The sequence below is a fragment of the Sapajus apella genome, unplaced genomic scaffold (assembly GCF_009761245.1).
Source record: "Sapajus apella isolate SASKATOON/1434 unplaced genomic scaffold, GSC_monkey_1.0 scaffold29, whole genome shotgun sequence".
Lineage (NCBI taxonomy): Eukaryota > Metazoa > Chordata > Mammalia > Primates > Cebidae > Sapajus > Sapajus apella.
Genome location: NW_022436969.1, coordinates 4,047,376 through 4,062,393, shown reverse-complemented (window position 1 = coordinate 4,062,393; position 15,018 = coordinate 4,047,376). Strand labels below are relative to the sequence as shown.

At 37.3% G+C, this 15,018-nt stretch overlaps 1 pseudogene; it reads right to left on the bottom strand.

The window, feature by feature from the left end:
- Positions 1–2,018: 2,018 nt before the first annotated feature.
- LOC116561610 lies at positions 2,019–2,146 on the bottom strand (annotated as a pseudogene).
- Between the last annotated feature and the right edge of the window lie 12,872 nt (positions 2,147–15,018).

Sequence of the window (15,018 nt, the reverse complement as noted above, 5' to 3'; positions counted from 1 at the left end):
AAATATTAGGATCAGTTAAATATTAAGATCTTTAACCAAACTCTATGCCTTATTATAATACCAGACATCTGGATGTATTTTTAAATATTTGGGGTCTCAATATAGGGGCTCATTTACATTTCTCTGATATAGAATGGTTAGGAGGAAGTTGGTAAGCTTATTGTGCTGGGCAAAGAAGCTAGTTAGTTGAATGATGATTCAGAAAGTCAACTTCATAGATACACTTAAAGTTAAATTAAGAATGTGTCTGGCCGGGCTCGGTGGCTCACCACCTGTAATCCCAGCACTTTGGGAGGCTGAGGCAGGCGGATCATGAGGTCAGGAGATCGAGACCATTGTGGCCAACATGGTGAAACCCCGTCTCTACTAAAAATACAAAAAAAAAAAAAAAAAAAAAAAAAAATAGCATGGTGGTGCACGCCTGTAGTCCCAGCTACTTGGGAGGCTGAGGCAGGAGAACTGCTTGAATCCAGGAGGCGGAGGTTGCAGTGAGCCAAGATTGCGCCACTGCACTGCAGCCTGGGCGACAGTGCCAGACTCTCTCAAAAAAAAGAATATACCCTATATAGAGTTAGGAATCTAAGGTTACATATACGTATGCAATTTAAAAAACTGTATCTAACTATGTTGACATAATTTCATTTCTGTTTTCTAAATTTGTTTCCTAGAAAGGACAAGAATAACCATTCTTAAAGCTCGTATTAAATTTATAACAAGTTTATATTCAGTAAAAATTATTTGCATTTTTGCTCATTATTATTTCAGTAATAGATGATCTAAGGATTTTATAGCTCGTGGCCATTTACTTACATAATTATGTAATGGTCGTTTACTTATATAATTATTTTTCACATTGAGCTCCCACAGACAAAATAACTTGAAAGATACTGTAAAGTGTAACCCCCAAAATCTTTACTCCTCAGGTTCTGTAGTCAATGGAATTTCTCCAAGCTCCACCACTGGATCTAAAAAGTGTTCCCTTTATTAATATCCAAACCTATTATTTGATGGAAATGGTATTTGCACACATAAGCTCACCCCATCATGCTAGTCTGATTTGTCAACTCCCTAAAAAAAAGAAAAGGAGACCCACTTGGAATTGGAGAGCATGTTGGTTCTGATAAGATGGACTGTCTGAAAAAGTCAGGGAAGTTGAAATGCAGAAGGGAGCTGTGAGCGTGCAGAAGACCTGGACCCTGAGAAAAACGAAGCCACAGTGATATTTCCTAATTTGGTCTAAATCAACACTGTCTGCTTCACACTCTCACTATATCTACCATGGCCCCCAGGCTGATCTAAGGATTTTATACCTCTTTTGTAATCATCATTAACTTATATAATTCCCTACATTTTGGAGAAGCAGTTTTCAAATATTTCAACTTATATAATGTCGTGATTTTTGAAAAATGATGTCCCTCTGACCTATTTTAATTTTTTTATGAAAATTTCCAAGGCAAAGTTTTAAAGCTTCATTTTAAAATTACTTGCAGAAAATAATAGGTTTAGTAAGATAAAATGTAATAAGAATTTATTATAATGGAATAAGTATTTCCCGTTTTGGTAAAAATAGGTTTTGACTACCTGATTAAATAGCATGTTATAATTGGGTTAAATAGGCATTAACAACTGTAATATGTATATGGTTTGAGAAAACAAATCATGTAAATATTCTATTAATAGGTATTTATGTAATTTGTTCTTGAAAAATGTGGTAACCCCGGAAAATATTCTAGTTATATATTTAAAAATAAATATCATTACCTGTACTCCCTAGGTTTTTCTGAATTCAAAATATTTTAAGGCAGGAAAAATCTCATCTTTAACAGACATGAGTAATGGAGAAAGAAAGCTATTCAGATTTAAGATATTTTAATTAATAAAAAGTGGAGATATTGTTAAAACCAGTACTTTACATTTTTATTATTTTAATGCCTAGAAAGTTTTAATAGCCCATAGCTGTTATATTATATTATATAAATTAATTATAAAAAGTGATATATGTATTAGAACAATTTTTTTTTAATGCAGTCTAGTTTCCCACATTTGGGGAAATCGCAGGGGTCAGTGCATCCAGAGTGCAGTGGATAAGCCTCGCCCTGGGAAAACCACCTTCGTAATCATGGCATCTCCCCTGCCAGGTAAGTTAGAACAAATTTTTTAAAAATATAAATTTTCAAATATAATTCAGTACTTTAAAAATTATATAGAATTTGCTAAGATTTTCTGGATATTACTCTCAAGAATGAGTCAATTCATGGCATTTCTCTTATAATTAGAAGCCACCCATTCCACAGCTGAGTGCTTCAAAACATCAAAGAAACTTGGTATCAAAAATCTCTTTGAAAACTTACATTTGTGTTTTCATCATTTTATGAATAAAATAGATTCTTAAATATCTAACAATAATTCTTCCAATTAAATATTTCCAATTGGTAATTTTACTTTTTTCTCTCTCATTTGCTTCCCTTTTCTTGCAGAGAACAGAAAAACATCTTAGTCATACTGTATACAAATTAACAGTATAGACTTCTCTTTGGAAGATAGGCTTTTTAAAGTCTTGAGTTGGACAATATGATGACAAAAATGCATGGATCAATGTTGTTTTGAATAACCAAAATCTTGGGATTCAGCTCATTAAACAGCTGACTAATTTTCTGAAGAACTTAGAATATTTTTCCACTGAAAATTTGAAACCTATAGGTACAGAATTAGGCCATTAAATATAGAAGGATGTTTATTTACCTACAAGATATATTAAGATATTATAGGATTCAACCATGATACTGAGAAGTAGCAGAATAATGCACTAACAAGAAAGGGAGAAAAGAGAAGAAAGTTTCTTGAAAATTCTGAAAACATAATTTTTCAGTCTTTCAAAGAAAGAGAGCAAGGAATGAAAAAAAAATTTGAAGTTGACAAGGACACTGCTAGTTACCTACAGAGATCAGTTTTCACAGCCCAGCACAAATAAAGATCATGTTTCTTTTTCTAAATATTTTTATCATGAAATATCATAAACATACTAAATTTACAAAGAATAATATAATGGACATAGTGTCCTTACTCATCACGAAGATTTATTACCTCAATATTTTTCTTTATTTGCAACAGATTTATAAGAATAATAAAATGTTCTATATATACATTAAACCTGTGTTCTCTTCCCCAATCATAATCTATTCTTTCTTCAGAGGAAAACACTATGCTACATTTATCAGTACCTTGCATAATTTTTATACTTCTATTACATAGGTATGCATTCAAAAATCACACATAGCCTGTAATCCCAGCACTTTGGGAGGCCGAGGTGGGTGGATCACGAGGTCAAGAGATCGAGACCATCCTGGTCAGCATGGTGAAACCCCGTCTCTACTAAAAATACAAAAAATTATCTGGGCATGGTGGCGCGTGCCTGTAATCCCAGCTACTCAAGAGGCTGAGGCAGGATAATTGCCTGAACCCAGGAGGCGGAGGTTGCGGTGAGCCGAGATCGCGCCATTGCACTCCAGTCTGGGTAACAAGAGCAAAACTCCGTCTCAAAAAAAAAAAAAAAAAAAAAAATCACACGTAGCAGTGTTTTGTATTTATTAACTTAATACAAACTGTCTTATGGCATGCATGATTAAATTAATATTTCAATCAAGACTTCATTTTTGGGATTCTTTCAGCTAGATATATTTATGGTTAAAATTCATTTATTTATATCATTATATAATATTTTATTGAATAAATGCATACAATGTAACTATTTTCAGGTCATTTCTACTTTGCTCTTTTTTTCTTCTTCTCTTTGCTCTCACACACATAATGATGCAATGAGCGTTTTGGTACTTATATCTTTACTCGCATATACAAGAGTTTCCAAGGCGTGTACCTCGGAGTGGAATTTCTAGATTATGGATATATAGAGAAAGAGATATATGATTTTCATAGTAGTTGTACCAATTTATACTGGGAGTTCTAATTTCCTCAATCCTCTGTCTCAGCAAAGATTTTTTCCAGTTGAATTGTTACTTAGTGATACTGCATTGCTTTTATTGATGGCATTTCTCTGACTGTTGTTGAGACAGCATAGGGTCAAATATTCTTGACGGTTCACAATTCCTCATCTGTGAATTGACTATTCATATCACTTTGTCCATTTTCTATTGAGTTGTCTTCTTTTTCTGATAGAAATTTTATTGATATATTTTATACAATAATTACTTATTGATTATTTGGGTTAGAAACATCTTCTCCCTATCTAAGGTTGCCCTTTTTTTAATGGTGTCTTTTGCTGAAAAGACGTTTTTGTGTTTAAATGTTACCAGTAGTATCAGTCTTTTACTTTAAGGATCATTCTTTTGTGTATTGTCTGAGAAATATTTTTTTACTCACAAAGTTATTTTTCCATATTTTCTGCTAGAAACCAGAATTTAGGGAGTGACTAAAGAGATATATATTTATTTTAAAAAATCGGTGACACACATTTTAAAATGTATGACTGTGTTAGAGCAAGAAAGGGAGGTGATTAGAGTAATAGTGTATATAAGGAGATCTGTTTTGTTGCTTTTCAAAATAGGACAGATGTGTGAAGGGATAAAGAGAACAAGCTGGGATTTAAAAAGCCATTGTTAATGTTGAATATTAAGATGGTATAAGCATGTGGGGACGTCCCTTAGGAGTGGAAACCAATAACATTTGTGATCATATTAATAAAGCATTGACCCCAAAGTATTTTTGTCTCCCAATAATGTTTAACAACATTGAATACATAAATAGACCATTAGGCAAAGCCAAAAGAGCTCAGTTTGTGTTCTGATAAATTCAGATTTTTCCATTAGTAATAGAAACAATTAGGATGTCTCATAATTGTTGTTTGTGAAAAAAATAGGAGAGACAGACACAGAACCTATGGAAATGCAAATGTGAACTCTATTGTCATATTTTGCTTTCACAAATGATTAAAATATATTTTATGCCAGGCTTAGTGGCTCATGCCTGTAATCTCAGCGCTTTTGGAGGCCAAGGCAGATAGATAACCTGAAGTCCTGAGTTCAAGACCAGCCTGGCCAACATGGCAAAACCCCATCTCTACTAAAAATAGAAAAATTTTCCGGGTGTGATGGTGCACACTTGTAATCCCAGCTACTGGGGAAGCTGAGGCATGAGAATTGTTTGAACCCAGGAGGCAGAGGATGCAATGAGCCCAGATGGCATCACTGCACTCCAGCCTGGGCAACAGAATGAGACTCTGCCTCAATGAAGAAATAAATAAATAAACAAAATAAAATAGAAATACATTTTATGAGAATTACATATCAGCCACTTTTGCATTCTGTCTAGTGATTGAATCTCCAACCACAGAGGAGAAGTCTCCAGGAAAGAGCTTCAGATTAAAAAAACAAAAGATTTTAGGGGTGGAAAAGGTTGTAGAGATCATCTGCCCCAATGCTCCCATTTCACAGCTGTTGAAACCAAAGCCCCAGATGGTTAAGTAACTTACTCAAGATCACACTACTAATTATTGGCAGAATTGGGAGCCAATTTTTGTTTCTAACTCTGCATCTGATGAGCTCCACGACAATAAAGCAAGTGCTGAGTATCTTAGCACTCTAGCTACCACTGTTGATAAATGGAGTTAAGACTCCCTAGTTCAATATTTCACAAGCATATTGTTAGAATTTTTGTGATTTGTGAGAATATATTTTAGCTTCTGCAAAAAGTAAATCGTTCATTACCATTCTATCAATTCGAATTCTTTGGTGACAAGCAGTAGCAAACACATACAGCTTATCTAAGCAAAAAGTGTATTTACCAGAACAATAGGAGGAGGCTCAGGGATTGAATAACTGGGTCGGTCCAGAAGAGAACAATGGTGCTCCAGAGGATTCTGGGAGTGGGAACAGCTTCACCGTCTTACCAGGCACTGCTGCTAGGATGATTCTCTCCCAGCTGATCCTTCATCTCGTCACCTAAGGTTTCAAAATTGTGGAAGATAGAATCAACTGGCTCTAATTAAATCTCAGTCTACCCTTTTTGCCTCAACAGAGCCATGAGAAAAAATTTCTTACGAAGGGTCTCCAGAAACCTCATTGACTTCCTTAGCAAGAGGAATGTGCATCTCAATTATTGGCTTACCAAGATGACTCACAGGGAGGAAGGGTAAGTCCCCCAAAGGAAATGGAGATGCTATTAGGAAGTAGGACTCATGCATGATTAACCAAATACAAAAACAACAACAACAAACAAATAAATACCACCGCCATATTTAAGTTCTCTGCTGAATTTTGCATTTGATGAGAGAGGTCTAGGGATAAAAGCAGTACTATAGGTCATATCTACCTGATAAAAAAGGGCAACCTGGTATTATTCTCCTGGCCAACTTAGAACACTCAACAAGTCAACTGAGTTTGTCACATAAGAAAGCCAATGTCAGAGTAAACTTTTAAATGATTGGTTTGCCGATTATGTAGGCACAACCTGCTTCCATGACTCTTTTAATACAGATGCCAATGTTGGGTAAGATTTAAGTGATAAAGAAAAATCTTTCCATTAAAATTAAGATCTAGACAGTAAGCTGAGGACCTGTTGATCAAAAAACCAATACAATCTGATCTCCCATTGACTTAATTTAACTAAGTGTGTGTTTATCGCAATGCACCTCCTAGACCCAGACCTGTAAGATCATAAATATAAATGAATTCCTCTATATTTGATTCATATAGTTAATTTCTCTAGATCTACAGCAGCAATCATTTTATTAGAAAGACAGGAATTTAAGCCAAGTCTTTTTCTTATCTCTGGTTTAAATTTCTTCAGTCTCTGGGGGAAAGAAGAACTTCTAAAAATATTAATGATGGTGTGAATATACATTTTTCTTAAAAATATATGTGTAGAAATTTGAAAATCCTAAATTACATAAGAGCTAAAAGGAGGAGGGAATCAAAGGTGTATTTATCTTTAAATGTCATATAAATTTATCTTCACTATTTGTCCCCACCATTACCTCCACCTCCCACTGTATATGGGACAAAATGCATTTCAAGGGCAGAGCGATCTTTTAGAACAAACAAGAGTTACTCCTCCATATGAAATTATTCACTGGCTCCTCGCGATGTTGAGGATGAAGTGCAACTCTCTTCACACAAAGACATGAAGAGCCCCTCAGGTCAGCCCTTTGCTGGTCTCCCCTTTTCTGCTCTCCCTCTTGGTCCCATAATTCACTCTACAATCAGCCACTTACAACTATTTGAGATTTCCACAATTTGTCACTGAATCTCTCACTTTTGTTTCCCTCACCCTAGGACACCTTCTCACCTACCTTTATGAATCCATCCCTCCTTGCCGTCTCCACTCGTCACTATTCCCCATTCCAAATCCCCTCTTCCATCAGCTTCGTTCATTACGCAATACTCAGCTCAGGTGTCTTCCCTTCCAGGCACTTCCCTGGGGCCTCCTAGTCTATGGCCCAGCCATAACACGCTGCACATGGCCACCACCATCACAGCTGTCATTGCACTGCACGGTCTTATGCATTTATTAATCTAGCACCTTCATTAAAACTGTGAGCTCCGGACAACACAGTGTCTTATTCTTCTTTGTACTTCCAGTACCTGACGCAGTATCTGCTACAAAATATGTGACAAATAAATGTTTATTGAAGACAACAGAATCACTCTGTGGTTTTTTATATCACAGTTAAAGAGATATCATTATTATGCTCATCCTCATTTTCTGCCCTGAATGAAAGTCAGTATTACAATCCTTCTATCCTCCCCATGCTGAGAAAAGAATAACTATATCCTCTCTGCTGAAAGAAAATTTACAAGTGTGTTCGGTCATTATTGCATACAAAATTAGGTTTGAGTGCAATTATCTAGTCATCTGGCCTCCTACCTGGACGACTCTAAAGTTTTTCAGTCGGTGTGAAAACCTCAGAAGACTTATTTCACAAGCAATCGGGGCGTGATTTGAAGAGCACTGGCTTAGATTCTTACGGAGTTCATTTGCTAGAGGAACGGAGGGCGCAATACCAGAGAGCCTCACCTGATCTCAATGTGATTTGATGCGATCGTTTCCAAGTAAAAAGCACAAGACAGATGCAGAGGCAGGCAGTGTCTTGTATTTTTCAGCAGCATAGAAGTAGTCGTGGCTGCTTGAATGCTAAGGGCTTCACAAAGATGAAGGAGCACTTCTCCAGTGTTATATGCAAATGCACCGGAAGTGGCAGCTGGTAGACTAGAACCAAAGGAATGAGCTGTATTGCAACTTGAAAGGCCACTAATATTTCAGTCTAAATTATCTTTCTCAGATTTACTAACGACCACTGGCGAGACTGACAAAAGATGAGGTTAGCTGAATGAATAATCAATTCCCTGGGTCTTGGCTATTACGACCGCCAGCATTCCTGTTAGCAGGTGGGGTGTTTTGCCGCATTTTAAACAAGCGCCTTTCTCCATTCTAGTCACACGCAGCTGCTCGAGAGCTTCACAAAGCACAAAACGTTTTTAAAAGCTGGCATCATTTGGAGTTTCCACCTATAGGAAATCTGAAAAGTTGGTATTTGCATTCCCGAAAGTATCAATCTCTAATGAAAACAATGTCAGAGCCTTAAGCACTTTGGCATTTTCTGGACACGTTATAAATATTTTATATATTTTATCATGTACTGTATATTAGAGCCCAGGGACAAAGAACAAGCACCAGGGACAATGGTTTGAGGCAATTCTTTCAACACATTTTCCAAGGCCATTTCAAATGACTCCCTAGTCCTTGAACTCCCTGGTGATAATTTTAATAGCAGCAAGGACCATTTGGTAACTGGCTTGGACGGCAGGTTGCATTTGGCTTTAGCTGATAGAAAGCCTACTGCCTTTTGTTACTAGGGAGACAATATTCTAGCCGATTATAAAGATATTTAAAACTTTTCTAGTACCATGTCCCTAAACTTCAGAGGGCTGCTAAGTATTAATATTTCTTCGTAGGCTTTCTTTTTTAAGCCTGCCTATGGCACTGTTCATCTTCCTTATGTGTAGCCACTCTTGATTGTTGATTTGGTAACAGAAGTCCTGCATAGAAACCCTAGTCAGCTAGCGGTAATGTTAGGACTAGGAAAATACAAATGGTGCTTCAGGTGAACACTGCTTAGCCTCTTCCCCAGTAGGCTCCATCTTAACTGCAACTCACTTCGTTATCCGCTTGGGTTATTCTCGAGCCATAGAAAATCAGGCAAGACTCCTAGGGGGCAGACACACATTTACAAAAATAGTTACAGTTTCACTGCTGATCTTTTCCTCCTTTTTGAAATTTCAGAGAAAACTGAGCAGGCTGGTGATAGTCCAATGAATGGTCGCCATTTACAAATAGCACTATGAAAAGAGTCCCCAGAGTTTTTTGTTTGTTTGTTTGCCAGCATCTATCAATATGATAACAAATTCTCAGACAGAGAGCAGATGAGTCGTTACTTGGAGGATCCCCATTTATATAACAGAGGAGGCTCAGCCTGTCCAAGACCTATTTGTTGGCTGAGTGACAGCTCTGTGTTCTCTGGATCAAGGCATGGCACTGCAGTTGGGTGCTGTGGAGAACTCAGCCAAAACCAAGTGTCACATCATATGACACCATGGAAGCAGTGTCTTCACAGAACTGTACCTGTACCTGTACCTGTAAAATGCTTAACGATGAATAATTTCTTTGACGCTCTTCTTACTCTACAGTTCTTTGGAAAATGAAACCACGGGAGGCATAAAAATCTCTAAAGGGCCTTTTTACATAGATTAATGTGGTAATTCTCTCATTACTATGTTCTGAAGAAGAGCTTCTTACACCCTGCTCTGTGCTTTGCCTTCAGTTATAACATGACTTTGCATTAAGTGTTTTAATAAAATGTGAAGTTAAATGATCATCCCAGTGATATTCAGCTCTTTGTTGAGGTAAGGAAAAATGTAGTTTCCACCGTGCATGAAAACCAAAGAGATTATTTTGCCTCCAATGAAGAGATCATTGGTCAAATGACAGGGCTTCCCATGGGCTCACACCTCTCCATTAATTGGGAATGTTTTAGTATTCTTTCCTGCATCTTTCAGGATTACAAATAATTGCAGCTATGGAATATATATCCCATCGGAAGCTAAGCAGTTTAATTTATTTTTTATGCACATTTAACCAGGAAGTATTGGATGAAAGTAATTATTGAGAGTGATCGTTTATACTGTCATTAACTATCTGTGCTTCTTTCTGTTGTAATAGGCAAGAAATAGAAACTTCCTGAGCAGCATTTGATCTATTGACTGCTGGACACATTAATAATAAGAGCCATAGACCAATAAGGGGAGATGGAATATGGGTTTTTTTAATCTAAAAATGGCAAAACATCTTTTTGAATGACTCATATATATAAAATAACAAAAGGTCCTTCAAAGCTGTTGAGGTTTTGGCTTATTTTTTAAGTAAGTGGTGTTAACGAAAACAAGGCCTTCCCGCTAATGACGCCAGGGAAAATTACAGTGAGAGTTTTGCAAATTGATTGTCCTTATTGGGTATCATTACTTTAGTTCTTTCTTAAAGGGACAAAGTGATACTAGGGTAGACAAACGAAAAGAAAACAGCTATGTGCTAATTGAAGTAATTCTTCAACAATGTCTTATTATTTTTGTATCCTGGTGCAGACACAGCAGAAGATTTAGTTCTGAGACCAGTTACCTGAAGCGATGGTTTAGAACATGGCTCAGGACTGAGAATTGCAGGGTTCAAATCCTGGTTCTATCACTTATTACTTTAGGCAAGTTTCTTAACTTTCCTCTACCTTAGAATCCTCATCTATAAATCAATCATATCTATTTAATTATATGAGGATTCAATGAGATACTATTGATAAAGTACTTAGGGCAGAGCTTAGAACATGGCAGATGCCCAGTGAATGTTAGTTGTGCTCAGGCATGACATTTTCCCAGTCCTAGTATTCCTAATTTCATGACATGTTATAACCATGATTTACTTTAACAGTGGTGCCATTCCCCTAAAGACAAAGTTGTAGTATACGAAAATCTGAAAGATGCCACATTGGGAACCATGGTTTCCAAGAATGACATGGAGCCCAAGCTGTGTGGTAAATGTGGAATAGTTGAAACGTCACCCGCCATAGCTCTCTGGGCCTAAAGGACAGTTCTCCATTTTGGCAGAATCAGGTCTGTTTGATCTCTAGCACCTGAGCCAAGACCTAATGACTGCTGTGACATTGCTGCCTGTGGATTTCACTTAAAGGTGCTCAATTTGCATTCTGTAAATGAGGATAAAGGAAGTCATGATGAAAATGCAAATAATTCTCATTCTCTCTGGTTATAACAAAATCACTTGTTACTGTCTCCTGTTCCTTCTGACTACAATATTACACAGAGACTTGCATAACATTCTCAAAAGCTGTTCGTAAAATACATTAATAAACACAGTGTAGCCCTGCACAAAAAGCAATATTTATGGGTATATTGCTTTGGCTATGAATTTAAAACAGTACACACACACACACACACACACAGAGAGAGAGAGGTTCTTCACATTATAAGCCAAATACATATACCAACTGATGATTATGCAAACAAATTGGAATCTGTTCATCACAAAACCATATGAGAGTTTAGGAATCATCTAAAACAAAATACACCCTTTACATATTTCAAAAGGAACACTTGACATATAGGTTTCTTGAATTACTGACTCAAGGTGACAAAATAATTTAGAGACAGAGCTAGAACTAAAGTTCAGACTCTGTCCAGATCCTCCACCACATCCTCCTGCCTCTGTTGGTAGCAGGACTCCAAATTTGCTTTCAGTGATTGAGAGTAAATGCTGAGTAAGACCTTGTTAGAACCTGAGAACATATATGATCTTTATTTCTTGACCCAACATGCCAAAGTAAGGTCAGATTGTTAATTTTGTTTTATTTCTTGCTTCAAAAATTGACACACAATTTAGTTCTTTCCAGAAGGGTTAATAGGTTTCTCTTGTGTGAAGAATTATTTACAACAGAGCCTTAAAAATACTGAGTAACATTACAGAAAATAAATCAATGAAAGTTCAAGTTACCTTTCAAATATCAATCATATTTTGACAAGTCACTCCCTTACAAATTACAAACGGCTAAGCAGTCTCCAGTGGATAGCAACTGCTAGTGTTTTAAATGGAAGTCTTTTGTGAAACTATTTCTTCTTCTAAAGGAATAGTTTATTTTCTGCAAAAGGAAGGCTTTCCATTTTATGTATGTTATATTCAATTTTCATAGGCTACACTCACATCATTCATGATATTCCCTTGTATGCCAAGCTTACTTTCTCACGCTATGATAGCATTTGTAATATTTTATATATTTTAAAAGAAGCGTTAAAATGAAATCCATGTCTTTATATGTAATCCAAATCTAGTTATTTATCAATTCATTGATTCTTAATCATGGTAACTTCTGCCCGTGGAAAAAGGAGAGTGCATTGGCTAAAAACCCACTGCTGCCACCTAGTGTTACTGGACAAGCACTGCCTCGGCTTGATACCTTGCCTTTTGTGCATCAGAAAGCTATCATCCTTTGTATTGAGACACACACGCGCACGCACGCACGCACGCACGCACACACACACACAGTGGTTACTTTGGCAATGATCTTCGTAATTAATTATTTAGGAAACTTTTGTATCTTCCTATTGACTCTTATATTTGAATAGTCTGAGTTCCACATACGCTTCTTTAATATGCTTGGTATTTGAATTCTTTGAAGGCTTTAAATTGATGAATACTAAAGACAATATGGTAGCTTAAGGCAATCATCCATATTGATGAAGTTCACTATAAATAGTGTGTGCAGCAATCACCCATGTGTAAAAGCAATGTGTCCTTTTTTATCCTATTCCTATTGATTCCAACCCTCTAAGGATGTTGTCAATAGCTCAGCCAAAGGCTTCGAATGAAACCCAGAGCTCACCAAGTCATTTTGCTTTGCAGGGCAAAGACAAATCTCAGAAAGTAATGCACTGCTCTATTCCAATTAAATTGATCAAACAAAGTACAATGATTTTCTTGCATGAGAAAATTTTTGTTGAATAGGAACTACCTTTCAAAGGGTTTAAAGTAATGAGATTTAAATGGCTTTCAAAGTTCATGTCCATTTTATGGGGGTGTTTATATGCCACTCAGTAGAAGCTCATAAGAGTGGGGATGTTAGAAACGCAGAAAACTGGAGTTCTGTGGTAAGGAGCTCACTAGAGTGGCAAGTGTGTGATGTCTGGAGGAGGAGGATATTGACATCACCTGTCTCCCTGCAGAGCACAAGGAGAGCAGATGTGTGACCAGGGATTGAGGAAGCCTCTCAGGATGGAGTGGAGCAGGGTAAGGAGACAGCGAGACCATCCTGGCCAACACGGTGAAACCCCATCTCTACCAAAAATACAAACAAACAAAAAATTAGCTAGGGGTGGTGGCAGGCGCCTGTGGTCCTAGCCACTCGGGAGTCTGAGGCGGAAGAATCTCTTGAACCCAGGAGGCGGAGGTTGCAGTGAGCCAAGATTGTGCCACTGCACTCCAGCCTGGTGACAGAGCAAGACTCCATCTCAAAAAACAACAACAACAAAAACAGAAGAAGCGTAAAGTAGCGGCAAGACCACAGGATAGGGGTAATGAGATGTGGAATTTTTCACTAATCTGATGTGGATCCTAGAGCCATAATCCAACCTTCTTGGGTCTTTCCTACTCTTATGCATTTCCACACAACACACCTGCACATAATGATGTCAGAAAAGCTTCCCTGATTGATGTGATCAGAACAAGTCTTTGGGACTTTTTCTTCTGAAAATGCAAACAAAGTGAGCTACCCCTTGCTATCTTCAGCTTTGAGATATAGCAAAAACAATTGAACCCCTAAATCTCAGTGGCTGGAAGCACAATAAAAGTTTATTTCTCACTCATACATGCAAATATTACATGCAAATATTCTATGGGCAGTCTTTCATGCCAAGATGAGGGACCCAGGGTCCCTCCACCTTGTGACACTTCCATTCACGAGGACATTGGAACCTTTCACTCCAGATAGGGAATGAGGAGAAGAATTGCACCAGACATCTGTGTAACCAGACCTGGAATCTGTACACCTTATTTTACCCTCGTTTTGCTGGAAAGAATTTAGACACATAACCACCAATGCTTCAACATACACTGGGAAATATTACCAAGATTTGGGCTTGGGAAATCAAAGAAATGGGTTTTGATGAATATGCATATAGCAATACAATGCACATGTTACATGCACATTGCCTAGATAGCATATATTTGTCTGACCAGGGAGTGGCAAATAATAGCCTGTGTGTTAAATCTAGTATGTCTTCTGTTTTGGTACAGCCCATGGGTTAAGAATTATTATTACAGTTTTCATTAGCTGGAGGAAAAAGAGAAAGAGAAAAGAATACACAACAGAGTGTTTATGATCCACAAATCTTAAAATATTTGCTCTCTGACTCATTACAGAAAATGATTGCAAATTCCTGATCTACCTATATGATTTAAGACCCTAGAAAGAAACAATTATCATCTTCAATAGAATATTTTTCTTTTTGAGATGGAGTCTTGCTCTGTTGCCCAGGCTGGAGTGCTGTGGTGCGATCTTGGTTCACTGCAGCCTCTGCCTCCCAGGTTCAAGCGATTCTCCTACCTCAGCTTCCCAAGTAGCTGGGACTACAGGTGTGCGCCACCATACCCAGCTAATTATTTGTATTTTTAGTAGAGATGGGGTTTCATCATGTCAGCCAGGATGATCTTGATCTCTGACCTCATGATTCGCCCACTGCGGCCTCCCAAAGTGCTGGGATTACCGATGTAAGCCACCACACCCGGCCCCAATAAACATTTAATGAAAGAAGTTGCATGAGTTTTCTGCTGCTGTATATAAATTACCACAAACTGAGTGGCCTAAAATAGACTCATGTACTTTGTACCATCTCACAGTTTCTGGGGATCAGGAATCTGGTCAGAATTTACCTGGGTCCACAGCTCACAGTCTCA